Genomic DNA, 26,343 nt, shown 5'->3' with positions numbered 1-26,343 from the left:
GGAAAGACTAATAGTTAAATTGAAATACAGGATCCATGAAGGATGTAAGACTGGAGAAATTATTGGAATTTTTGTTTTTGTTTTTTATGTCAAGCTTTGCAATATATTGACTTTCAAATTCAGAAGTCTGCATGATATTATTTAGAAGATGTATATATAACCAGTGTACTTTAAGGACATTTTGCAGAAAGAAAGAATATCACATGAAGAATAAATGAGGAGCTATCTGGAAGTAAGAAGACTATGCAGTATTCCAAGCAAGAGCAAATAATGGCCTGAACGGTGGAATGGTGTTATTTTTTAAGTTGTAACTCAAAAGATAGAAGAAAGGTAGAATTATTAGGAATTGGAAACTGAGGAAAGAATAAGTACTGAAGCTGATTTTCAGCTCAGATAAATAGAATGCTGGTGGGGCAATTCATGATAGAAAATCAAATTTCAGAGTATTTGGTACACATTGAGTTTGAATGGGTGACCATATGCACAGTAGAGCTTTACACTGGCTGATTATTAATAGTGCCCTCTTTAAACTTCCATATGACTCAGTTTAGATGATAAATGACAACTGCCTTAGGTTTAAAGTATTTTTATGGCACCCCTCTGGAAATGTTCACAGGAAGTTGGAAATAAATGTCTGGGAATAGATCTTCAGTATCAAGGAAAGGAATCCATATCTAACAGGTTATTACCAAAGCTGAGAAGGTGGATGAGATCACCAACAGAAAGTGAGCAGAGAAAGAGAGAGAAAAAAAAAGAGATGAGCCACAGACACATTTGCTTTCTGTAGTGATAGAACAGGGAAGAAGAGTCCAAAAACAAAAAAAAAGTTGCAAAGGAGGAAAAATTATGAGAAGAAAATATAAAATCAAGGAACTAGAAACATTAAAAAAGGAAGATGTCAAAAATGTAGTCAGGAACAGACTTGGAAGAGGACACCACTGAATGTGGAAAAAGAGATCAGGGATTCTGAAAGCAGTGTCAGCAGAGTAAGGAGGCAAAAGCTTCTAGGATGTTGACAGGGTGACTGGTGATAAAGAAATCAAAAACAATGATTAAGACTCTAAAAGTTTGGAAGGTGAAAGAATCTTGGTCATTGTGTGAAGGATCAAAATAGATAAAAGGGAAGTGAATTCCAGGAGGGATATTTGTTGACCACAGGAATGAGACAGGGTAGAGATAGGAATGTACAATGAGGACAGGGAGCATATTTCATAGGAGAAAAACCAAAAAAACTTGACATGCACAAGAGGTGTGGTCCAAGTCATGGCTGTGACTCTAAGATGACTAAAGTAAAGGCTGTGTCTGACAACCTACTGTTGTAGGAGTCGCCAGTAAGAATGACAAAGTCACTTAGAGAGATGGAAAGGGTTGGTACAGAGATAAAGTCTATAAAACAACTTCTAAGGAAGATCAGAATATGTCCCAGGGACTGAGAAGAAAGACAATGACTGCATTATGTGATACAGATGAAAACAAGAACTTCAAAATAAAAGTTTATGAATAATGGTAACAGAATCATAGCCAGGGAAGTGGTCTTTACGAATAGAAAAAAAAATGCAACTCCCAAGGAACAAGTATAAAGGACCCATGGACAAAGCCAAAGGTGGGTAGGATTGAGGGTAGGAGGTAGGGGTGGGTGAGATGGGGGAGGGTGGTGGCAGGAAAGTGGAGACAACTGCACTTAATGACAAGAAAAAATAAAAATTAATAAGATGAAAAAAAAGAAACTCCCTACCCACATCCCACATCACTTCTCTACCCTAGTTTCATCAAATAGTTACAGCAAGAGATGGGACAGGTAAGAGGGAAGGTGTCATTCTAGGGAAACAGATGACAATTAATTGAAGGTGATGGAAAAAATGCTAAGAAAAATGTCAGTTACATGGCGAGCTGGAACCCAAAAATAAAGAATTGCTGTGGGCCTGGGGGGAGCAGTTAGGAGATGGGTCAAAAGAGAGGTCAAACCCTTAGATAGATACACAAAACAAAACAGGAGAGCACAGGAGGGCATTGCACCTAGGACTCTTAACAGATGGTCACAGTTAAAAAAAATGTTGGTCATGAGAGGCCAGTAGAAACTCCAATTTAAATAGTATAGACATTCTGAACAGATGAAAGAAAAAGAACTAGAATAACCAAATCAACCTTGCTCTATTCTTTGAACATCAAAACAGAATTAATCCGAATTTGTCTCAAACTACACACTGAAGAAGTAGTTCTATCCACCCACCAAAACTTTTACCAGGCTTTCCCACAAGTATCATAGGATTGCAGGCGAAGGGATAAGTAAATCACATTATGAACCCCTCCCACACCCTACCCCCATCTCATTTTTATATTATTTTGGTGAAATGAGATTAGAAATAAACTTTAGGTCTGCCTTGAAAGTTTTTTCCTTCTTTAAGAAGCCTCAAAAGGAAGCATAAGCCACAGGGGTGTGGAAGTCAGGGATAATGGGATTTTACAGACTGATTGTGTACACACATAAAAGCAGCACTTCTTTTTCATTGCCAGCTGTCTGGAGTGGAGAGGGTGGAGCAGTCTGGGAAATTACTACCCAAAGTAATTATCCTTCTGAATGTATGGCATGGCTCTGATAATGGTGATATTACAAAGCTGAGGCTAGTTCATATCAATGTTCCATTAAAAGGCATGGATGGAATCACTGCTAGAATTCCACATTTTAATTTCTTTGATATGAGGACCAATGTTAAATACTTTTTTAAAAAAGGTTGTAAAGACTGGTAAACAAAAGTCTAACAAATTCTCTTTTAAAAATATGTTCTATAAATATTAGCATGTCATACACATGGTCATGCTACTGCAGACACTACCGTTAGATGAGGACTTTGTCAAGAACAGTGCTAAGTGTTTTATATATCTTGATCTCATTTAATTTACACAATAACTTTACAGATAGAAATTACTGTGTGTATTTTTTTAAAGATTTTATTTTATTTATTTTAGAGAGGGGGGAATAGAGGGAGAAAAAGAGGGAGAAGAACATCAATGTGAGAGATAAACATCGAATGACTGCCTCTCAAACACACCCCAACCATGGACAGAACCGGCCACTCAGGCATGTGCCCTGACTGGGAAGCGAACCAGCAACCTTTTGCTTTGTGGAATGACACCCAACCAACTGAACCACACTGGTTGGGCTGCTATGTATTTTTAAGATGAGCAAATTAAAGCTTTGAAAGGTCATGGACATATTTTATTCATTCAACATTAACAATGATTTATTGAGTACCTGCTCAATAACTGTGCTTGGGGCTGGGTATATAGCAGTGAATCCAAAAGAGATGAAGAGTATAATAGGAGAAGACAGGAATTCAGATATTAACTAAAAAAACAAATTAATATAAAGTGAAAAATTGTGACAGGGAAAAACATGGTTTCATGAATGACACAGCAGGAGAACTTACTTAGACGGGGTGGTAAAGAAAGTCTAAGATCTGAGGGACAAAGAGTCAGCCATGTGAAGAGTGAAGGAGAGCATGTTCTGAGAACAGGAAAGAGGATTTGTTAAAGTTTCAAGTAGGGAATCAGTGAGTTTAGGAACTGAAAAAATATCAGAGGGCTCAAGTTCAGTGAGCAAGGCAGAGGTGAGATCAGCGAGGCAGGGCTGGATCACATCGTGCAGGGTCTTGTAGGCCAAGGTAAGAAGTCTAGACTTTATTCTAGTGCAAGAAAAAGCAATTGGAGGGGGTTGGTGTGGGAGGAAGAGGAGGAGAAGAGTTATGTCTGGGGATCAGACTATTAGCTTCAATGGTGATAAGGTCACTAGCAACTGTATGGAGAAGAATGGGTAATATGGAACGAAATGGTGGTCGTGAGAAGGGAAAAGGCGCTGTGTGTGTGTGTGTGTGTGTGTGTGTGTGTGTGTGTGAGCTATAATGGAATCCTTAATTTTTATAGTTAGTAAGTTGTGAAACAATGATCCTGTCTGCTTCTGAAGTTTGAGCTCTTAACCACTCTCTTAAAATAGTGAGCAGAAATGTTCCTTCAATAACTTTAGAAAGGAGTTTAAGTCCAGAAAAAAACAAAACAAAACATTATTTCCCTTTCCTAAGACAACAACTAGAAGACATTTTTAAGATTAAATCTCAAAACATTTAATGAGGCAAATGTGAATTTTTCTACCAAGACCTACAAACCTCTGCCCCATGATGCTGAATAATGATTTACAGCCAATAGCTAATAGCTATAAACTACCCTGAGAATAATTCTTGTCTTTCTTGCAGCTTTCAATAAATTTAAACTCAGAGTTAGCAGACAAATCTTAATCTTTACATTCACTACAACACCTTTTCATGATCCCTTTGTGTCTTCGAAGAGCCAGAATGGAGGTACCAGATCAATGAAGCTTTTTCCCAGGCTTGGTGCTGAATTTGAGACACATGAATAAGAAATGCTAAGAGTTTTTAATGTTTTCCAATAATTAATTATTTTTAAAAAATAATCTTTGAATTACTGACATACCATATTTGATTTGGGGTATATTTACAAACATATATGCATATAAATAGAGACAGGTTTTAGAGATCTACATTTATTCCATTCTTTTAGCCAATAAGTCATGGAATCTTAGAACTAGCTATAAGAGATTACATGAATTTTGGTGATGTGTGCTAACAATTAAATCAGAAAAATAATCACAATGTTTTAAAACAATACAAAATTTGAAAATAAAAGTTTGTAGTTAAATAATAACTAGTTTACAGTTTTTAAAAGTCCAAAATGGAAAAACACATTGCTAGTCTATGAATCAAAATGTGGATCTAACTACTGAGCTATGCATGGCTTATAACATTCACAATACAAGAGTGATGTTATATTAATTATTGTTATTATCTAATACATGCAATATTTTACTTAATATATTGTCTATATTCCTCATTAAAATGCAAACTCCATCCCTGACTGAGTGGCTCAGTTGGTTGAATGTCATCCTGTACACCAAAAGGCTGCAGGTTCGATTCCTGGTCAGGCCACATACCTAGGTTGTGGGTTTGATCCTTGGTCAGGGAATGTGCAAAAAACTGTTATTTCTCTCTCTCTCTCTCTCTCTCCCTCTCTCTCTCTCTCTCTCTCTGTGTCTCTCTCCCTCTCTTCCCCTGTCTTCAAAATCAATAAGCATATCCTTGAATGAGGATTTTTTTAAAAAAACAAATTCCATGAAGGCAAGTACTTTCTTTCTCGCTACTTCACTGTTAAATCACTCCTATAAGAACAATGCTGGACACCTAGCAGATATTCAAAAAAATATGTTGCATGAATGAATAAAAGAATGAACAGGCTTCAAAGGGTATATCACTAACTACCATCTGAGAAAATCTTTGTTAAAGCTGCAAGCTGCAAAGCATTATAAAAATGCAGAGTATTAATCACCATCTTTAGAATAACTAGGACAGACAATATGCTAAGCATTCCACATCCACTATCTCCTTTACTTCCAGTTAACAAAAGAAATGGAAATTCAAACAGATTATGCAACTTGCCCAATATTATGCAGTATATACAGTAGAACTAGAACTCCAAAAAAAATTTGATTCCAAATGCAAGAATCTTAGCTCCCATCTCCTTTTGTATGTTGTTATCTTTGTTGTGAAATGCTGACCCCAAGTGTACACAACAAAATATACTAGAACACTCTAATAAATTATATGTACAATTGATAGTTGAGGTGATAATTATGAAAACTGTCTTTGAATTAGATCTGGGTCTGCCTCCAGTTTCTGCCACTTATTTGGAGTATGCCCTTGAGCACTTTAGTTAACCTTTCTAAGCCTGTTTCACCCTCTGTAACATAAGATAATAATAGTATCACTCTAATTGTAAGGAATAAATTATATATTTCAAGTTGAGCACTTAACTCATACCTGGCTCTTAGTAAATGCCCTGTAAATTTTATATTCATTTTTGATGATGAAGAAAGAGTTGCCTGGTTTCTGATATTAGAACTCACATTTGAATATCAAGTAACAAAAGTTGGAAGCAGAGAAGCAAGATAAACAGACTTGTGTGCATTTCTATTTTCCCTCTGAACCCTGTACTGATTTTACAGAAATAAATACTAATAAAAGCATACTTTTTTCTCTCTCTCTAAGACAAGACTGGGCTCATTATATTGCTCTGCTACACTCTGGTAAGGCACAAATAGTAAGGAATGTCAACTGCTAAAAAATATACGAAATAATTTTTAAAAAGATTTGTTATCTTAAAGCTGTTAAAATGGTAAAAGTCTTCTTTATATTTTCTAGAATCCCAGTAAGATTTTTTGGTTGTGTAAGAACAAATATCTAGGTGGTTATTTAAGTTAGTAACAGAGTTATTAGAGCATATCAGTGCATGACCACCAGGGACAGTATTTCAGCTGAATGAGTCCCTGCTGGTGGGAATCATTTTTATGGTGAAAGAGAGAGTGTTAACAGCCAGGTACATGTCTCTGGCAACTACACAGTCTTCTGTTTAAGTGCAACACATCTACATAATCCACATTAGCATCCCTTTGAGGGAGAGAGAGACAGACAGAGAAAGAGAGACAAAGAGAGAGAGAGATCTATTTTCTGGTTTTATAAACATGTTTAAGCAAGACATTCTTCTTTCCTAATGTATTAGGTGCTGATCTTTTCCAGGTACAGGAATTTAGTTAACATTTTTTTTTCAGGAAACTCCTCTTTGAATGTTAACCAATAAATACATATACTTAAAGAGTTAGGTCTAAGAGTGAAAATTAGATTTCAATATTTATCATAGTACAATCATATTGTCAAGAAAAAGCGAGCTAGTTCACAAGAACATTAAACTTCCTCAGTTCCCCAGACAAATTTCACAAATTCCTCTCCAATTCTTCACCTTTCCTTAGAAGTCCCAGACAGAGCCATTAAGAGCCATTTAACCAGTAAGAGCCATTAAAGCCAATTAACACTTCACCTTCATTTTGGGATAAATAGGAGAAAAAAAGAGAAGTGATTCAAACTAAGTCTTTAAAAACTGTGTAAAAGTAAATTTATAAGTCATTCAAAGTAAAGAAAAACATTTACTTGTGACAAAATGTACATGTGTGGAATATTTAAAGCTCAAATGAAAGAGATAAGTGTAACTTCTTACCAATTGTTCACAAAATACATAACTATCCACCAACTGTGCTGTCCTTTAATATTAAAAAAAACAAGGATAGGGTTAAGAACTTCTTAAAAGATGTCAGTCCTGTGCTCTATAGCAGATAACAGAGTAACCAGTTTATTCTTTAAAAATCTTTCTGTAACAAGGAATTCTATAACATATTTCAGAATTTCTTCTAAAATTTAATGTCAATACCAGAGTGTTTCAATATAGATGTTAAATGTAGATATTGAAGTGTTATACAACTATCTCCCAGAAAATTGTAAGAGATAAGAAATCAGCATATTCGAACATGTCATTCTTGCATGTAGGACAGTGGTTAACAGCACAGAGTTTTGGAGCTGAGCCAGCCCGACTTCAAACCATACTGGTTCTACCACTTACTAGCAGGGTAATTCTGGGCATATTACTTACTTTCTCTAAACTTGCCTTTCTTAACTCTTCTTTAGAGGAGTGGTAAATAAATTTAAAGTATAATAAGTGCTTAGAATAGTAGTGCCTGACATATTATTAAGCATATAGCATTTGGTGGCTATAGACAATATATTCCAAGGGTTAATTGTGCAAATTCTGAAATCCTACTTCTTAGATTCAAAGTAAAGATTTCTGACTCATTACTTATTTGGGGTGGGGAAAATTATTTCACATCTCTATACTAATGTTAGTAAATACACAAAAAATTATAAGAGTACTTTGCATATGGTAAGTGCTCAATAAATAATAATTTTAAAATTGCTTCAACTAAAGTCTCATATAAGTTAAAATTAAAATGGCATATCAGAGCAATTTTTCTTCTGATATCTTAGCTGACTAGCATTAGAAATAAATGAACACTATCAACTCAATCCACATCCTCCTATCTTTCCTATATACTAATATGCAACTATACAGTGATAAGCTCCTAGTGTAGACTCCCAAGTTTCAGGTTTCCCAGTCCAGTCTGATGATACAAATCACCCAGAGACGGTAACTGATCAGGTCTGGGGTGGGGCTTTGGAGCATGCATGTATAATTTGCTACCCAGGTGAGTCCTGCAGCTAGACAGGCTAGGAAACCCTGAATTAGTTGAAGTTGTGCCCAACCACAGAACCTGAGAAGAAAATCTAGCAGTCACACAGGAGAACAGAATTATTGTTTTAAGTATTATATAAAAGAAATGGAAATGTATAAGATATCATTTTTATTCAATAAACATTTTGTTGAATATTTACCAGTAACAAATATTTACTGACCATATATTATAGTACAATTCACAAAACAGTGTATAGGAGATTAATTGGAAAATACTCCTATTTTTAAAAAGTAACATCATTTGCAAGGTGAGAGTAGCAAACCGAAAGAAAGAGCATACTTGGCAAAGATATTCATAATTATATACCACTTCTCCTGAGGAGTTCAGAAACTATTGAAACAAGAGTCCTGTTGTTCAAGAAGTATAGCTCTTTAAGAAGTCTGTTATAGTTATTTATGACATTGCTGTTATCATAAACAAGAACATTCAAATAACAAATTTACTGGAAAATTAATTCAAAGGGTATAACCATTTTTCTTAACCCTTCTGAACATTAATTAGTCTTCAGAAACAAATTACAGTTCATCACTTATGAGTAAAATTAGCACACACTAGGATCTGATCTTTTTTCAACAAAATAATAACAGGAAGCTCATACAATAAGCTTCCATTTTCCCAAGCCCCATGCCTACTTCTCACATACACTACATATGTGCTCATACAAACTGAGCAACTTCCAAAATTTAGAGAGTTGGAATCTACATCCTTGTAGAAACATAAGCATAAATAATGATGTAAAACAACCCAAGTGCAGTAACACCAAAAATAGCACTAATATTATGCTGCTGAATTTGGAACACATAAATTATAGTATAGAAAAATGTGTGTATGTTTCAACATAATATATCATTTATTACCTTAGCCAGTGTGATCAAGAATTACTGCTTAACAACATAATCACCAATTCTCTGTAATTTCCTGGCTAGAGAATTACTAGTTACTTGCATGAATTTAGAATAAAATGGATTTCACTGCAGTCATTATGTCCATTCAAATATCACCAGTCCATAGGATCATAAACTAAAATAAAGCATCTAATAAGTATTACTTAAAATATGCCAAAAGGGAACAGGCACAAAAATTCAGATTTTTCCATTATTCATTGCTCCAAAGATTAGGAAAATAAAGGGCCACTTAAGACTCCTGAGTGGCCATTGCTGAGTGATGAGATGATATGGTTTTTTTCTCCCCTGTTTACTTTTCTGATTTTCCAAATATCCAATAAAAAAGTACTGTATTCTTTTGTTGACTAGGGAAAATAATTCTATTTAAAGATATTATCTGAGAGATCAAATTTATTTGAATATTACATTAAGACCATTTAAAAACGTTGTCCTTGAAGAGACTTAATCATGTTCCTCCTAAAAGAAAATCTGTCTTGGGTCCTCCTTATTTTGTCCAATAACAAATAGTACAAGAAAAATAATAATACAAGGACTTAAATTCCATGTGCTACCTCCAAATGTAGGTTGCAAGAGTGGATTGCAGATCAATACTAAGTATTAACAATTTCATTGATACTCCTCCTATTTATCTGGTATATGACCCAAAAAAACCCAGTGAGAAGTGTCAAATGAAAAAATATTTATCCCCTCTGAGCAAAAGCAGAGCCATTCCTGCTAGTGGATTATGATTAAGAGTATAGGACATAACCATGAATGGACTTTTATTACCCATCCTTTGCCCTTTCAAACTCCAATTTCTCATTTTCTCCATCTTCATTTTTTTTCTTTTCTCTCTCTCTACCTTTGGACTATTTCCACAACCAGATCCTTTAGGAGGCACTCAAAGGCATTTAATTTAAAAAGAGATGATTGTAGACAGACCTTGGAATATGTGAAGAAGATCTATGCAGCCTCCCCTGCAGACAAAATGGGCACTTCCTAGAGCTAACCTAGAATTGATTTGTTAGGGGGTACTTCATTTATAAGATAGCTTTAGTCGATGTCCCTAGGGCCTTTTTCAAATTTTCTTGAGCACTATGCTGATATGCTAAGTCTAATTTCCCTGACTTAATGCTGTTATAGAAGGCAATAAGGATCCATAGGGCAAGGAATTCACTATGAGTCTTTAAATAATAACACTCCCACAGAAGCACCTATCAAAGTGAATTCCACACAGTAATCTGGACAAACTGAGAAGATGTAAGTACTCACTGCAAGACTTCAGCTAACATATTCTTCAAAGAATCAGCACAAAGGAACTGAACAAAGCAAAGTGCAGAGCTCTCAAAGGTTCTCATACTGAAGGCTGTTTGCTTCGAGTTTACATAATGCAGAAGCAACTTAGGAGGCAAATAACATAAATGCTATCGCCATGTTCCAGTCCAGAAGTTTTTACTACAGTAAGTTATCTCAGTGTAAGCTGCCTCAATCAGCACATTGTGATGGCAAATACACTGACTGTATTTTCTTCCTAAGCAGTATATAGTACTTGGGCTGTTCCTAAGAAGGATTCATGAAACAGCTCTAACCAACACATTATAATTGGAACAGCTAGATGTAACACTCACAGTTTGTATGCCTTAATTGTCAAAGTGTTTGCTTTCTAGATGAACAGTCAACTTTAACTTTCAGTAAAATTATCTAAACTAGTTCATCAACCAACATGACAAATAATCCCTACCCTTCTACTATCAGCACCATCCCTTAAGATATAAATCAATTGTTAGGAAAGAAAAAAAAAACTAGTAATGGATACAAACAAAAAAATATTTTACCAAAATGAAACACTGGAAGTAAAACCAAATAAGAGAAAATTTTTCCAAAAATTTCAAAGACGATTAGTAATATGGAAAATTCTTGCTGACTTTATCACAATATAAGGCTCAAAAAAATGGGATAACTTCTGAAAGTGGAAAAAACTTAGTTCTCTTTCTACCTTATTGTTTTGTGATCTTCTGACATATTAATTTACTAAACTCAAATTTCATAGCTCTAACAGTATCATAACAATTGATATTCTAGACTATGAGAAACTATAGATTACTTGAGAAACTGCAGTTTCCCAAATCAATGAAATAACTCAACAATTACTAAAATTGTATGTAAAGGAAAATAAATAGATGAAGCCCATACCATCCTACAATTTCACTTTTTAAAGCCAAATTTATCAAATTTCACAATGAAGGAAAAGTGATGGGTAATAAAAACTGCCTGTCTCTTAACTACCCATGTTGTCAAGTTTAAGAAAAGATTCAAATGTCTTTCACATTTGTCCACCAAAATCCAGGACCACAGATACAGAGGTCCCTTTGGCTTTTCAATCAATAATAAGATTTCAAATTCTACGTCAACTTTGTTACATACATGGGGCGGACAGCTCATTTTCAAGTCACACTAAAGCTTATACACCTATTTTACTGCCCTCTCTGGTAATGAAATCCCTTCACTTCCTCCTAATAGTTGAGTGTATGTGTGTGTGCAAGCACGGGAAGTGGGTGGGGGGCGGGGCGTGCCTGGTCCATGTACCAAATTCTGAGTAGAATAAAACAGCTAGGGTCCAGCTACACTGATTGATATCTAATTCATGGCCAACTATGGTTTGGTGCCAATAAGTGACATTTGCATCTCTAGTCTAAATATTCAAGGGGAAAGTGGGATTTTGGCTAACTGGTGTTTCTGCAATAGCTGCAACATCTTAGAGCCTTCTCTTTTATTGACCTGCATCTTGTCAACCCAATCAATCTGAGATTGGAAGGAGAGAACATTAGGTACATGCTCACTCTTAGCCTCTCTGCTCTTTAAGCCCCAGCTGCCTGCTGTTTTGCTCCCCTCCATAACTTGACTTCTTCCCTAGAAGATAAGAATTGTAACTTATCCCCATTTGAGAATGAGGTGCAGGCTTGAAGACACTTGAAATTGTCAATTGTCAATTGCCTTATCCCATGCAGTTTACATTTGATGATTCCTGTAAAGCATTTAACAATTTTTAATTATATTTTTCAGGCCCAGATGGGGAATCATGAGCTGCATAGTTCTATTACTACGTGGACTGAATAACAAAAGCCCCAAAATTGATCAACATCCTGAAGGGAGGTCTCTAATAGCACTGCACAAGACTCTGTCCTTGAGCTGAAAATTTTCAAACTTTTTATCAATACTTATATCAATTTATCAAAAACTTGGATAGTGACACATAAGACCTTCCTAAAAGGAACAGTGTCTTAGAGGTAGAATTAAGATATTTAATGGCAACAAATTTAAAATCATGCATTTTTACAAGAAATTACTGCATGATTACTATGTACAATGTGGCAAATTTTAGGCTATATACAAATAAAACATACAATGTGTCTTCAGAAATTTATAACCTAGAAAAAGAGATAAAGCAACAAATGATTATGATGCAATATAAAAAAGTGCCACAATAGACAAATGTGCACGTGAATAAGAAAAAGAGAAGTGTTACCTGACTCTTACTAGGAGAGTCCAGGAAAATTTAGGATGTGAAAATAAAGATACCACATGAGCCATTGTACTTATAACTCTGTCACTTGGGACACATGCAGCCCTGAGATGAAGATTAAGGAGATTCAGAACATAGGTGGTCATTAAAGCATGGGTATAGATGAGATAGTTCTAGGAGGTTATACAGAAAAAAAGGTCAAAATTAGTGGATGGAATCTTGGGGGACAGCGGCCCCAAGGACCTGGGCAGAAAGAGAGAGATAAGAAAAAGGGAGACAGAACAAGGGTAAACTTACCAGTTTGCTAAATGTTATAATTCTTGTGGTTCTACTGATGGGTGGATTTTTTACACATGTACTCTCCCAGGTTCTCATCCATTCTTTTTGTTCCAATTACCATTGATAATGTGTTATTATATTCTGCTATTTGAGAAGAGATGTCATGTTCTAAGAGTGAAACAGGGTAATTAGATAAGAACTTGAGAAGAATGGTGATGTTTAGATTTAGCTACACTGGGGAATTCCACTCAACAACTCTTTGTTGAATAGTGTGATGGGCCCTAGTGTAGATGGTGGAATATGGCAGTGAAAAAAACTAAGAAGAGGGTAACCTCATTGTTAACTACAGGAAAAAACTAAGAAGAGGGGTTCCAATTACCATTGATAATGTTATGTAATATGTACCATATTTTTAGGACTATAAGACACACCAGACCATAAGACAAACCTAGGTTTTAGAGGAGGAAAATAGGGGGAAAAATTTTGAAGCAAAAAATGTGGTAAAATATTTAATAACCTGTGACCCTACTCCACCGCCACCCCCCACCTACAGTGAGCCAGATAAGCTACATTTGGACTATGAGATGTACCCCTGTTTTCCTCCCAAATTTGGAGGGGGGTGCATCTTATAGTGTGAAAAATACGGTATGTGATAATATGTAGTTACAAACCTCATGAAGCTTACACTCTAGTGAAGAAAGGGCACAGAATAATAAAATAGACAATAACAACTTACCTGGCAAATTATATGAAGAAAAATAAGGTAGGGGAAAGAAACAAAATCAAAGAGGCCTATATTCTAGATAGACAGGGAAATCCTTTCCAAGGAGGTGATAATTTTAGCATAAAACCAATTAAAGTGAGAAAACAAAGTATGCATCTGTACAGAGCAATGATGTTTAACCATGACTACACAATTGCATCACCTGGGAATTTTTTTAAACAGAAAGAATTCCTGGGTCCCACCCCTCTGAAATTCTGAATTAATTGGTCCAGGGTATGGTTTGGGCACCAAATATTTTAAAACCCATCTATTCTAACGTATAGCCAAGATTAACAATACCAATGGAGTAGAAGAGCATTAGAAGTAATTACCAAGTTTAAAAGTCCAGCGGGAGAGGAGCATACTTAGAGTCTAGGACAAAAATATGGTGCAGCTAACCAGATTTGAATAAAAGATTTGAATAATGGTGCTGAGGAATAGCAGAATTACTTAATTTTATATTTATACAAGCAAACAAACAAACAAAAAAAGTCCCACAACTGTGTTTTTCAAGATTTTCAAGAGCAGTACTCAGTAGCCCAAGGGTAGTTGCAGAAGAGGTATATAGCTAGATTGATCCAATCCTAGGAGTTTGGACTGTGAATGTAAAGAAAGGATGATAGAGAATTCTTAAACAATAGACTGTTGGATATAAACTGAAGCAAGAAGGAACTGAAGCTAAAACTGAAGGGGAAATGTAAGGGATCAGGTGACAAACAGATTTTTTCAGACAAACCAAACAAGGTGACTTTTTCAGACAAACCAAAGTGACCACAATTCAATATGAGCCAGAGGCATATGATGTCTATTCAACATCTTAAGACAATCTTAGATTTATTTTAAAATGTAGTGGCTGGCCTTCACTAGATAATCACTAAGTTCCTTTCTGGCTATTGAATGAATACTCACTGGAACATGGGAAAGTAAACTCTATACATTGTGGAAAGAGGCAACCTCACCTGCTCTGGGCTGAGTTTGGAATATTCCAAAAATGTTTGGAATATTATGTTCAATTCAGATAAGCCATTTTAAGAGAAATTCTGATAAGCTTCAAGTATTAACATAGGCCACAAGGAAAAATAATCTGGAAGTCATTTCTATTAGGAATAATAGTCATTTTTTAACCTGGAAAGTATAATAACATGAAATTTCACATTCATAAGTATAAGAGAGTAGAAGTGTTCTCAGCTATACAGGAGGAGTTCCTATTTATTTATCTTCATAGTAAAGTAGTACAGAATAATGAATAGACTCAAAATGTGGTCATTCTGGAAAATGATAAAAGACTGGAGTGGTAAAGCTAAGAGGTCACAGTGTTTCAAGGGGCACCAATGTAGATGCTGAATTCATACAAAAGAATCATAGAAGGGACCATGACATAGTTGGCCCCTATCCTTCATTAGAAAACTCCCAATGCACATTATGAATAAGCCCCTGTTATGGGGAATTCAGTTCTGACTAATATGTCTTTAAATATATGTGGGGCTGTGGGATGGGGGAAAGTAGAGAGGGGTGTCAGGGAGGCTTAACTCATTAAAAAATATTTGAAACTATACTGAACTGAAAGACTATAAACTTTTAAAAAGAGACAACTTTGATGCATTTTAAGCACCAATTACATAGGAAACAGATGTCAGTTAAAAGGCTCCTCAAATGGTGGAGTCAGCACATCCTGTTCAAAATCTGTCTCTTCAATAAATAAAAGCCAAATAGGGCCAAGATTAATGTGAAGTCTTACAACTTGAGAATGATTCCTCTTCTGGACACTGAGAAGCTATAATGAAGGTGAGCACTGTGATGTGACCATCCCACCACAGGTAAGCAAACTCTGGGGCATGGTGAAAGCTGGCAAGGTCTGTCTGCAGCCAGAGTCAGCAGCGGAAAAGATCCACTGATCCTTTCTGCCCTTACTTGTTTCCTGAAGCCTTGAGAATTGCCAGTGGGAAATGGCTGGGGGGATATGATTTGAATTAGGCATGAAAATACATTTTATTGCAAAAATGTCCCATAGCAAAGCTATGTTACTCTAAATCAAGGAAAGTGAGAAGATAAGTTCTCCATGGAATTAAATTCACTATCAATATGTTCTGTCCTTACTTTGAGTAAAAGCCACAGTAAATGGTTCTGCCTGACATATCAAAGAAAGGAATTTGGGAATTAGAGTTAGATTACTTACCATCTCCTTTACTGAGTGTTTAAGAATATTTCAGTGAATGCAGAAGAAATAAATACATCTTACCAATTTTAAGATGAGCTCCAGGTTTGAATTCTAATATGTGTAAGAGGAATAATAACTTTTTAAAACTTACACAAAAAAACTTATTCCTTTTAAAACATTGTTAGATGTAAGGATATTAAAATACTCATGTAAAGCAAGTTGCTTATTTCAGGTGCTTTGTCAGTATCAGACCTCAAAGAAATATCATAATCATATATACATTGCTATATCTCTGTGGTAGGCAGAATGCTAAAAGAGGTCTCCAATGCCTTTTGCCCTTGTATAATACCTTCCCTTTGAGTATGGGTAGGAGTGAAGTAAGAGCTTCCAAGCCAGAGAAAGATTTAATGCATCATTGATGGCTTTGAAAATAGAAATGACCAAAAGATGCTGAGAGCTCTCTGCTGACAGTCAGCAAGGAACAAGGGACCTCAGTCAGTCCAACTGCAAGGAATTGAATTTGGCCAATAATTTGAATGATGGGTTGATCATGGAAGCAGATTTTCCCCTGGATCTCTAGATAAGAGCCCAGCAGGCTGACACATTCAGCCTTCTAAGACTCTGAACAGAGTCACTCCTAGTCAAGTCTGCTAGACTTTTAATCTACAGAACTTTGAGATAATAAACCCATGTTGTTTTAAGTCACTAAATTTGGGGTAATAACACAGTAATAGAAAAGGAATATACTCTCTATAGATAGTTCTTCTATCTATCCACAGAAATAAAGATATAAAATCTGATTTTCTACCTTGTTACAAAAAGTGATTTAAAGAGAACTAAAAAGTCAAAAAACACAGATTTCATGTTACAAAAGATCTGAATTGAAATAAAATTTGTTTTATAAATATATATGAATTGATATCCAAATATCCATGTTGTGTACATTAAAATAAACTTCATACCTTTTTCATAAAAGGGAAACATGTTAGATAAATAATCCTAAAATATACTAATAAAATATATGTATATATTTTGAATAAAGCAACATTGGGACATTTACACAATGGAATACTACTTGGCAATAAAAAAATAAATAAGTTTTACCCTTTGCAACAGCATGGATGAATCCAGAGAACATTATGCTAAATGAAATACACCAGTCACATCACAGCGAGCAAAGGCAATTGTCCCTTTGCTGAGTGTGCCTGCTACGGAGCCATAGTGCCATATCTGAGACTCCATGAAGCTGCCTAACACTGTGTGACCCACTTTGGAGACCCAAGAGGTTCTACCCCACCCTACTTATAGGCCCACCCAAGCTGCTTTTCCATAAGAATGGCTGGTCTTGGCTCCTAAATCCTATCCAGCAAGCAACAGTTGGCTTCAGAGTGCCTTAGTAGCAGCCAGATTAGAGTCACAGCTTGGCTTCACCTGTGAATGTCCAAGCCCAGCACAAGTAGCAGCCATCTCAGATTGCTTATAGCTCAGACAGGGTGCCCCAGGCAAAACATAGGTAGGGTTGACCTTGGTCTGCACCACCCAAGGAAACCCCAGGGCCAACATACCCAGTGGACCTAGTGGACCCAGTGGACATCTACAAACCACACTGGAACACCACCACCATGCCCCTGCACAGCTGATCCTCCACGGAGGACAGAGGTTGGTGGTAAGTGGTCATAGCCAGTCCTTACAGCGGACTGACCTGGGTAAATCCCTCTTCTTAATCTGTCAATAGCAACCAAAGCTCAACTATAAGAGGAGGGTGTACTCAGCCCACACAAACGGTGCACCTCGAGTACCCAGCCTGGGTAATAGGTGAAGCTGTGCCACTGGATCCTACAGGACACCTACTATATTGGGCCACACTACCAGGACACAGAGTCAAAGCAGCTCTACCTAAACATAGAAACCAACACAGGGAGGCTGCCAAAACGAGGAGACAAAGAAACATGGCCCAAATGAAAGAACAGATAAAAATTCCAGAAAAAGAGCTAAATGAAATGGAGATAAGCAATCTAGAAGATGCAGAGTTCAGAACATTGGTTATAAAGATGCTTAAGAAGCTTAGTGAGGACCTCAGCAGCATAAAAAAGACCCATTCAGAAATGAAGGATACACTAATTGAAAAAAGAATAATTTACAGGGAAACAACAGTAGAATGGATGAAACCAAGAATCAAATCAATGATTTGGAATCTAAGGAACCAAAAAACAACCAATCAGAACAACAAGAAGAAAAAAGAATCAAAAAAAAAATAAGGATAGTGTAAACAGCCTCTGAGACAACTTTAAGAGCCTCACCATTCACCTCATAGGGGTGCCAGAACAAGAAGGGAAAGAGCCAAGAAATTGCAAATCTGCCTGAAAAAAATAGTGAAAGTAAACTTCCCGAATTAAAGGAAGGAAATAGGCAAGTCCAGGAAACACAGAGTCCCAATTATGATGAATGCAAAGAGGCCCACTCCAAGACACATCATTATTAAAAGTCCAAAGGATAAAGATAAAGAGAGACTCTTAAAAGCAAGAAAAAAGAAGTTAGTTACCAGAAGGTTTCCAGATGAGTGGGGGAAGGGAGAGAATGAGTGAAGAGGTGAGGGGATTAAGAAGCACAAATAGGTAGTGACAGAATAGCCATGGGGATGTAAAGTACAATATAGGAAATGGAGTAGCCAAAGAACTTGTATGCATGATTCATGGACATGAACAATGGGGGTGGGTATTGCCTGAGGGAGTGGGGGTTGCTGGATGGAGGGGCAGCAAAGGGGGGAAAATCAGGACAACAGTAATAGTATAATCAATAAAATATAATTAAAAAAGAAAAAAGAAAGAAGCCAGTCAGAAAAAGACAAACACCACATGATTTCACTTATGTGGAATCTAATGAGCAAACTGAACAAGGAAAGTGGAGACAGACTCATAGAGAGTAGGATGACAGTTATGGGGTAGAGAAGTTTAGGATTGGAGGGATTGAGCAAAAAAGTAAAAGGACTCCTGAGCATGGACTACAATGTGGTGACTGTGAGGAGAGAGGGGTATAAGGGAGCTAAGTAGTAACGGAAAATACACTAAAAATAAGAATATATATGTGCATATTTATAATGATTTAAGAGGAAGAAAATATATGTTTTCTGATTTAAATCTTGGTAGAAGAGAAGTATTTTATTTTTAAGGAGAAGTAGGAATCAATATATATAAAGGTCATTTTTTAATAAGGAATGACAAGGGACCAATACAACTAGTCACCATTTGTTCCATAGTGTTGCTGCTTTAGGGAAATCCCAAAGAACATTTTTTTTGGTACATGATCTTTACTTACTCAGGAATTCATGAAAATAAAAGGAGTTTACAAATAAATGCTTGGCAGTTTTGTAAACCTATACTATAATATTTATTATGCTGTATAGGCAATAAGGCAAACGAATTATAAATGTCTTTCTCCCTCTTCAGGTAGTTCATCTTGATATAAACTAAAAGATTCAATCTGATACAATATTTAATGTCCCTTTATTTTCTTAATATAGAGCATGTTCACATCTAAATCTTTGTTCAACTCAAGGAAAAGGAGTATAATATAGTAGTTAATATGAGGGAGACCCCACAAAAAATGGAATTACCTTCTGGAGGACGGGCCCCTTGTAGTACAGGCTTCCCCCACTAAATGAGTGTTCCAGAAACCCATCTCTACCAGTGTACCAGCTGATGTTCTTGTAAGAGGCTGTGTTCCATTCAGTGAATTCTTTTTTTGAAGACTCTTTCAACCTGCTTGCCCATTTCATGATGAGTGTTTTTCAAGTGTATCTGTCTGCCTACACTGTGCTGAGTGTTCAGCAGTTTTTGGCAAAAACAGCATGAACCTCAGGCCCCACCCTTCCTATTCACCCAACTTCACCCCAGGAGACTTGTTTTTTGATTTCCCAGATGAAAAAAGTCCTCAAAGGGAAACTTTTTGCTGATGTGGGAGAGATGAAACAAACAAACAAACAAAAAACAGCAGAAGCACTAAAAGGCATCAAAATCAACAAGTTCAAAAATTGTTTTTGAGTAGTGGAAAAAATGTCTTGACGGAGGTATTGCATCAAATGGAGAATATTTTGAAGGTGACTAAAATTCAAACATGTAAGAATAAATAAAATTTTTATGAATAAATTCCAATTTGGGGGTTCCACCTCATATGCGAGTTCTAAAATTAGTCTGAGTTCAAATCCTAAATCTACCACTTACTATGGAAGCTTTGTGCTTCCATTTCCCTCTCTAAATTGGGAGAATAAGAATATATACCTCATATAATTATAGTGAAGATTAAATGAGTTAGTATGTAAAAAGTCTTTATGACATTGCCTGAAACGTACTAAGTGCTCATTAAATCTTAGCTATAAAGGAAATTGCCAAAGCGTTTCCTTATAAGCATCTCTTTCATTTAGGCAATATTAAACACCCTAGAAATGGATACGTTTTTGCAAACAATAGCCTTATGCAACATGGTTGCCCACTACAAACCTTCACCTATTTCTTTAGCCGGCCCCCATTACTCCTGCATTACATGCAAGGTCTTTTATTTAATGGCTGCTTTTATGCAAGACAGAAATTGGATATGGAAAACATAGGAGGGGCTCTCATACTGGCCGGGTAAGTCTCAGGCATTAGTCCATAAACATAATCTAAAACCGAAACAATCCTTGAGATAGGTGGTTTTACCATCTCTGTATTAGAGTGCTATCTAAAACCTAAGTGTTTGGTCAAGAAAGCCTCAAAGATACATAAAGAACATTGGTGGGACAGGAATAAAATCCTTGTCAACTACTTAAAGTTTTCATTTGAATGAAGGTACCAATAATAGATAAAAGCATATTTGATTTCTTTTACAGTTTTGAACTAAAGGAATCTACTCTGAGATACACAACCTAGCAGTAAAGAGCATGGACTTTGGACCTAGACTTGTTTTCAAGGTCCCCTTCTGAATCCCAGTTTCACATCCAAAATGGGAATGATATTAGCCTATGGGGGTAGTTGTGAGATTTATATGAGATAATACATGTATGCACATATAACAGAATGTGGGACATAATCAGCTCTTATATACAAATGTCCCTAACACATGTTATTTGTCATTAGTAAATGTATGTTTCACTTTTTTTGAAATATATTTTATTCCTGGCTGGTGTAGCTCAGTGGATTGAGCACAGGCTGCGAAACAAAGTGTCGCAGGTTTGATTCCCAGTCAGGGCACATGCCTGGGTTGCAGGCCATTACCCCCAGCAACCGCATATTGATGTTTCTCTCTCTCTCTTTCTCCCTCCCTTCCCTCTCTAAAAATAAATAAATAAAATCTTTTAAAAAAAGAAATATATTTTATTGATTAAAGTATTACAGTTGTTCCACTTTTCCCCTTCATTCCCCCCTCTGCCCTGCACCCCCCACCCACCTGCAGGCCCCCAGCCCTTAGTTCATGTCCATGGGTTGTACATACAAATTATTTGGCATCTAGATTTACTATACTATTCTTAACCTCTCCCTGTTTATTTTGTACCTACCATTTATTCCCTGTACCTTTTTCCGCATTCTCTCCCAGCCCCCCTGCTGATAACCATCCCTGTGATCTTCATTTCTATGATTCTGTTCTTGTTCTAGTTATTTGCTTAGTTTGTTTTTGTTTTTTTTTTAAGTTTGGTTGTTGAAAGTTGTGAGTTGTTGTCATTTTACTATTCATAGTTTTGATCTTCTTTTTCTTAGATAAGTCCATTTCACATTTCATAGAATAAAGGCTTGGTGATGATCCTTTAACTTGACCTTATCTGAGAAGCACTTTTTCTGCCCTTCCATTCTAAATGATAGCTTTGCTGGATAGAGTAATCTTGGATGTAGGTCCTTGCCTTTCATGACTTTGAATACTTCTTTCCAGCTCCTTCTTGCCTGTAAGATTTCTTTTGAGAAATCAGCTGATTGTCTTATAGGAACTCCTTTGTAGGTAACTGTCTCCTTTTCTCTTGCTGCTTTTCAGATTCTCTCCTTATCTTTAATTTGGGTAATGGAATTATGATGTGCCTTGGTGTGTGCTTCCTTGGGTTCAACTTCTTTGGGACTCTCTGAGCTTCCCAGACTTCCTGGAAGTCTACTTCCTTTGCCAGATTAGGGAAATTCTCCTTCATTATTTTTTCAAATAGGTTTTCAATTTCTTGCTCTTCCTCTTCTCCTTCTGGCACCCCCATGATTTAGATGTTGGAACATTTAAAGTTGTCCTGGAGGTTCCTAAGCTTCTCCTCATCTGTTTGAATTCTTGTTTCTTCCATTCCATTCTGGTTGAAAGTTTATTTCTTTCTTCTGACCTAAATCACTGATTTGAGACCCAGTTTCCTTCCCCTCACTGTTGGTTCCCTGTATATTTTTCTTTATTTCACTTTTCATAGCCTTCACTTTTTCTTCTATTTTGCAACCATACTCAACCAATTCTGCTAGCATCCTGATTACCTGTGTTTTGAACTCTGCACCTGATAGGTTGGCTATCCCTTCATCACTTAGTTATGCTTTATCTGGACCTTTCATCTGTTCTTTCATGTGGGCCATTTTTTTTTGTCTCAGTGCACCTGTTATGTAGTAAGGGGTGGAGCCTTAGGTTCACCAGGGAGGGGCAACCCAGGCCACTGGGTTGTGGTACTGTATATGGGGGAGGGGTCTGAGAGAGAACAGTGCCACTTGCTCAGCTCTTGGTTGGCTTTCACTCACTTCCCCCACTACCCACAAACAAATTGGAACTCTCTGGTGCTGATTCACAGGTGGGTGGGTTTGTGTATGTTCTAGAACCCTGTGGGTTTTTCCAGCAAACTCTCCTATGAGGCTGGGAGTTTCTCCTGCTGCCTCAACCCCCACAGGTTTTATCAGTCAGAGGTTGAGGCTTTATTTCCCTGTGCTGGAACCCTGGGTTGTGTGGTCTGTCTTGCTCCCCAGTTGTTCCTCCAGGTTTATCTGCTCACAAATGTGGGACCTCGCAGTTTGCCAGCCGCTGCCTTGCCTACCCAGGTCCTTCAGCCACTGCCATGCCACAAGTCCTCTCTACCCACCTGCCTATCTCCACCCTTCCTACAGGTCTGAATGAATGTTTCTTCTTTAACTGCTTGGTTGTCGGACTTCCATACAGTTCAATTTTCTAGGACTCCTGGTTGTTTTTTGTTTTTAAATTTGTTGTTGTCCTTGTTTTGGTTGTGCAAGGAGGCAAAGTGTATCTACCTAGGCCTCCATCTTGGCCAGAAGTCCTGTATGTTTTACTTCTAAGTAAAATCAATATGTTCCTTATAAGTCCCTCTACATCTACCAGTAATCTCATCTTTATGATTTGAAAAATCTTAAAAATGGGTAAAAATATACATGTGGCAGTGGAAAGAAAAGCTGCACTGGCAGCTCTAAGGTATGATTCAGACACATCATATTCTACCTGCATCTGATATTATAGCCCTATCTTAACATCAGTGGATGGTATTAAATCCCTATTCTTTTGAGTTTCTTCAAATAAACTCAGAAGTCTCTAACACAGACAATCAAATTTAGGACTGATAATATGAGAATCTCAATCAGCCCCTCTCTGTATATACTGAAAGCAACTTCCAGTGTAAGAAATTAAATCTTCAGTCAGTACCACTGCTTTCTATTCAGAAGTTCCTACAAATAACATTACCCTTTCTTCTCTGAAAGGCACTTTACAAATATTAATACTCAGAACAGTTACAGGGTTAAATAGTTATATTCAGTTTTTCTTTCAAGTTTTACTTATGAAATATAAATCAACTATATATGTATATAACACATAAGTGAATAGCTTAATAAATTAATATAAAGTAAATACTCTTACATCACCATCCTGGTAAAGAAAAAGAAGATCCCTGGATGTCCTACACTTGCCTCTCCATAATCATAACCCTAGACTAAAGTAATTCCTATCATAACTTTATGGTGATAATTTCTGAAAGGATAAAGTCAGCCCCATTTGCTACTGTGGCACCATTTGCCTAGCAGGCCTATGATCTTGTTAAACATGACTCACATTTTACTCTTCTAAGCTTGTCCCCAGACTGGAAATTACTGGAAATCACAAACAGAACTAACCATTCCCTACAGCCACAGGCAGAAGATAACACAGAACAAACTGTACCCTCTTGTTACAGCACCCCAGCAGCCCAGGGGTCACACACAGTACCCCCCCAACTCTTTTTTAATCCAGTTATGATCCAAGAAAAACTCAAAGCCCCCACCCCTCAAGGCTGGTGTATCTCTCCACACCATGCCCCTCTCCTTTCTTGGAGAGTGAATAAAATCTTTATTATCTACATTTTCTTCTCTTTGTGATTTCTTTCACAGCCTGTGCTACCAACCACCCTAACAATTTCCTTGCTCTACTTGTTAGTTTCCTAAGTTTGTATCTCTCTATACTATATTTTAATTTTGCCTGTTTTCAAACTTTATTTAAATGGAATCACCCATCCTGCAATCCTTTTTGTCTGGCTTCTTTCATACAAACATTACATTTGTGTGATTCATATATGTTATGTATACATGTGATTTCTTCATTTTTACCATCATGTACTTTTACATTACACAAATCTACCAAAATATACTCATCCATTTTAGTGCTAATGGGCATATGAACTGCTTTGAGTTTTGAGCTATTGTGATTAATGCAACTATGGACTTCTTATATAACACAATACATGTCTCTAAGAACACAGAAGCATACCTAAATATATGAGGTATACATCTAGGAATAGAATCACTGAGTCTCTAGATATGCATATCTTCAAATTTATTGGCTGATACCAAATTTTCCCAAGGTGGTTGTACCCTAGGTATTATTTTACATGCTAATAAATATGAGAGTTTTTCCAACTCTGAGTCATAGTCTACAGGTAAGACTGCAAAAACAGCTCTAGAAAATGCTGACACTGTAACTATGAATCAGATTGATGAGCATGGCTCCAGCTAATCCTGTGTATTTTCCATGTCTGTCCGTCTAGTTTTCCATAAGTTAGATGACTACATTGGGCTGAATCAGGATGGATTATGAAACTATTTTATTGCTGTACAAGTACAATCAGAATAACAGAAAGACCACGGATAGGACCTCAAAATTCTGTCTGAACTGGGACCAGAGCCCAGTATACCTAATGAGTTTTTACAATTCCTGAATACTAGAAACTGATGATCTAGTAGGCAGTAACATGTGCAATAAAATTTTATCATTCAGTAGCATGTCAGTGGAAGAAACATAGGTTCACAAAGTCCATTCAAGTTACAGCTCTGGAAAAATATCTCTGGAGAACTGTAGGACAATTATGGCCATTTTAAAGGACATTTAATGTCACCTGACTTGAAAAAGTAATAATAGATAAACAAACTTAAGTTGCCTCTTGACCACTTAGTAAAAAATGTTTTTACTACGTTACTTGTTTTGCTGTGCCCCTTTAGATTATTTTTAAAATTAGAGCCATTACACTTGCCTTGTTTGTAATAAGGACTACAAAATGGAGTACACAGAGATAATAAAGGTAACCACACAGATATACTCAATTGTATTAGCAATAATACAAAAATACCAGGAATTTGGGAAGCTATATGGAATAATAACTAGTGAAATTGCTGTGATGTGACATGGTAGAAATCAAAGCACAACCCCTATTTCTCTGACCAAAGACTGTTCTTTCATATCATGCATTTAAATGCATCTCAGCACTATAGAGTAATTGCATGTCAGAAACAGCTTCCATTGGGTTTGTAATTAGGTGACATATTAATAAATTGCTGGGGTTAAAATAAAATAAAAACTTGCTTATTCATTTGTATTTCAAATGGACATTTAGAGCAACTACAATTCCTGCTAAACATATCATTCATTTAAAAATCCAACTTAAATAAGCTCCATCTTTGTCAAATTTATAATTTATAAATCCTGAAAATACTATGTCTCAAAAGGGAAGATCATACTAAAATAGCATCTTAATGCCCACTCTTTAATAGTGGAATAATGTTGGAGATATATATATAATCAGCTAATTTTAAAGTAAACTGTTTGACTACAAAAATCTCCATAAAATATTCAAGCTCCTCTGGGCTTCTGTTAAGTTTCCTATTAATGTATCAAAAATTTATTACTACTAACACATAAAAGAATATATTTTACATGCTGCTTTCTGTGAATAAACAAAAAGTGTCATTCAAACTCAAATCACGCCTACACCAGTGCTTACTGCTTACTAAGGTCTATGAGAAATTTGTAGTTAGGTTGTAAATGCTGGGTTCCAAGCTGTTCTCAAAATCATTCTAGAGACTATTAATCTAGCAGCCTTCTTATTTATATCCTAGGGGAAATTCAATCCTCCAGTTACTGTGCTACACATACACATGCATGCACACATACAAAAGAAATTATTCAATGATTACTCATCCTATGCTGTCTCATCTTTCAAAGTAAAGAACTACATCCATTAAGAATTGAAAGTAATTTTGTTTGGTTGGGAAACTATACCAAATAAATTTTAGGTGGCTAGTCTTT

The 26,343-nt window shown here is 36.3% G+C and overlaps 1 protein-coding gene across 1 annotated transcript in view; it reads right to left on the bottom strand.

The window, feature by feature from the left end:
* Positions 1 to 26,343, bottom strand: part of MACROD2 (mono-ADP ribosylhydrolase 2) — a 2,133,612-nt gene that overhangs the window by 1,793,026 nt on the left and 314,243 nt on the right. The window lies entirely within an intron of this gene.

The sequence above is a fragment of the Phyllostomus hastatus genome, unplaced genomic scaffold (genome assembly GCF_019186645.2).
Source record: "Phyllostomus hastatus isolate PE091 unplaced genomic scaffold, TTU_PhHast_1.1 phas_contig_17, whole genome shotgun sequence".
Taxonomy (NCBI): Eukaryota; Metazoa; Chordata; class Mammalia; order Chiroptera; family Phyllostomidae; genus Phyllostomus; species Phyllostomus hastatus.
Note: the sequence above shows the minus strand (reverse complement) of the source record. Positions and strands in the feature narration are given on the sequence as shown.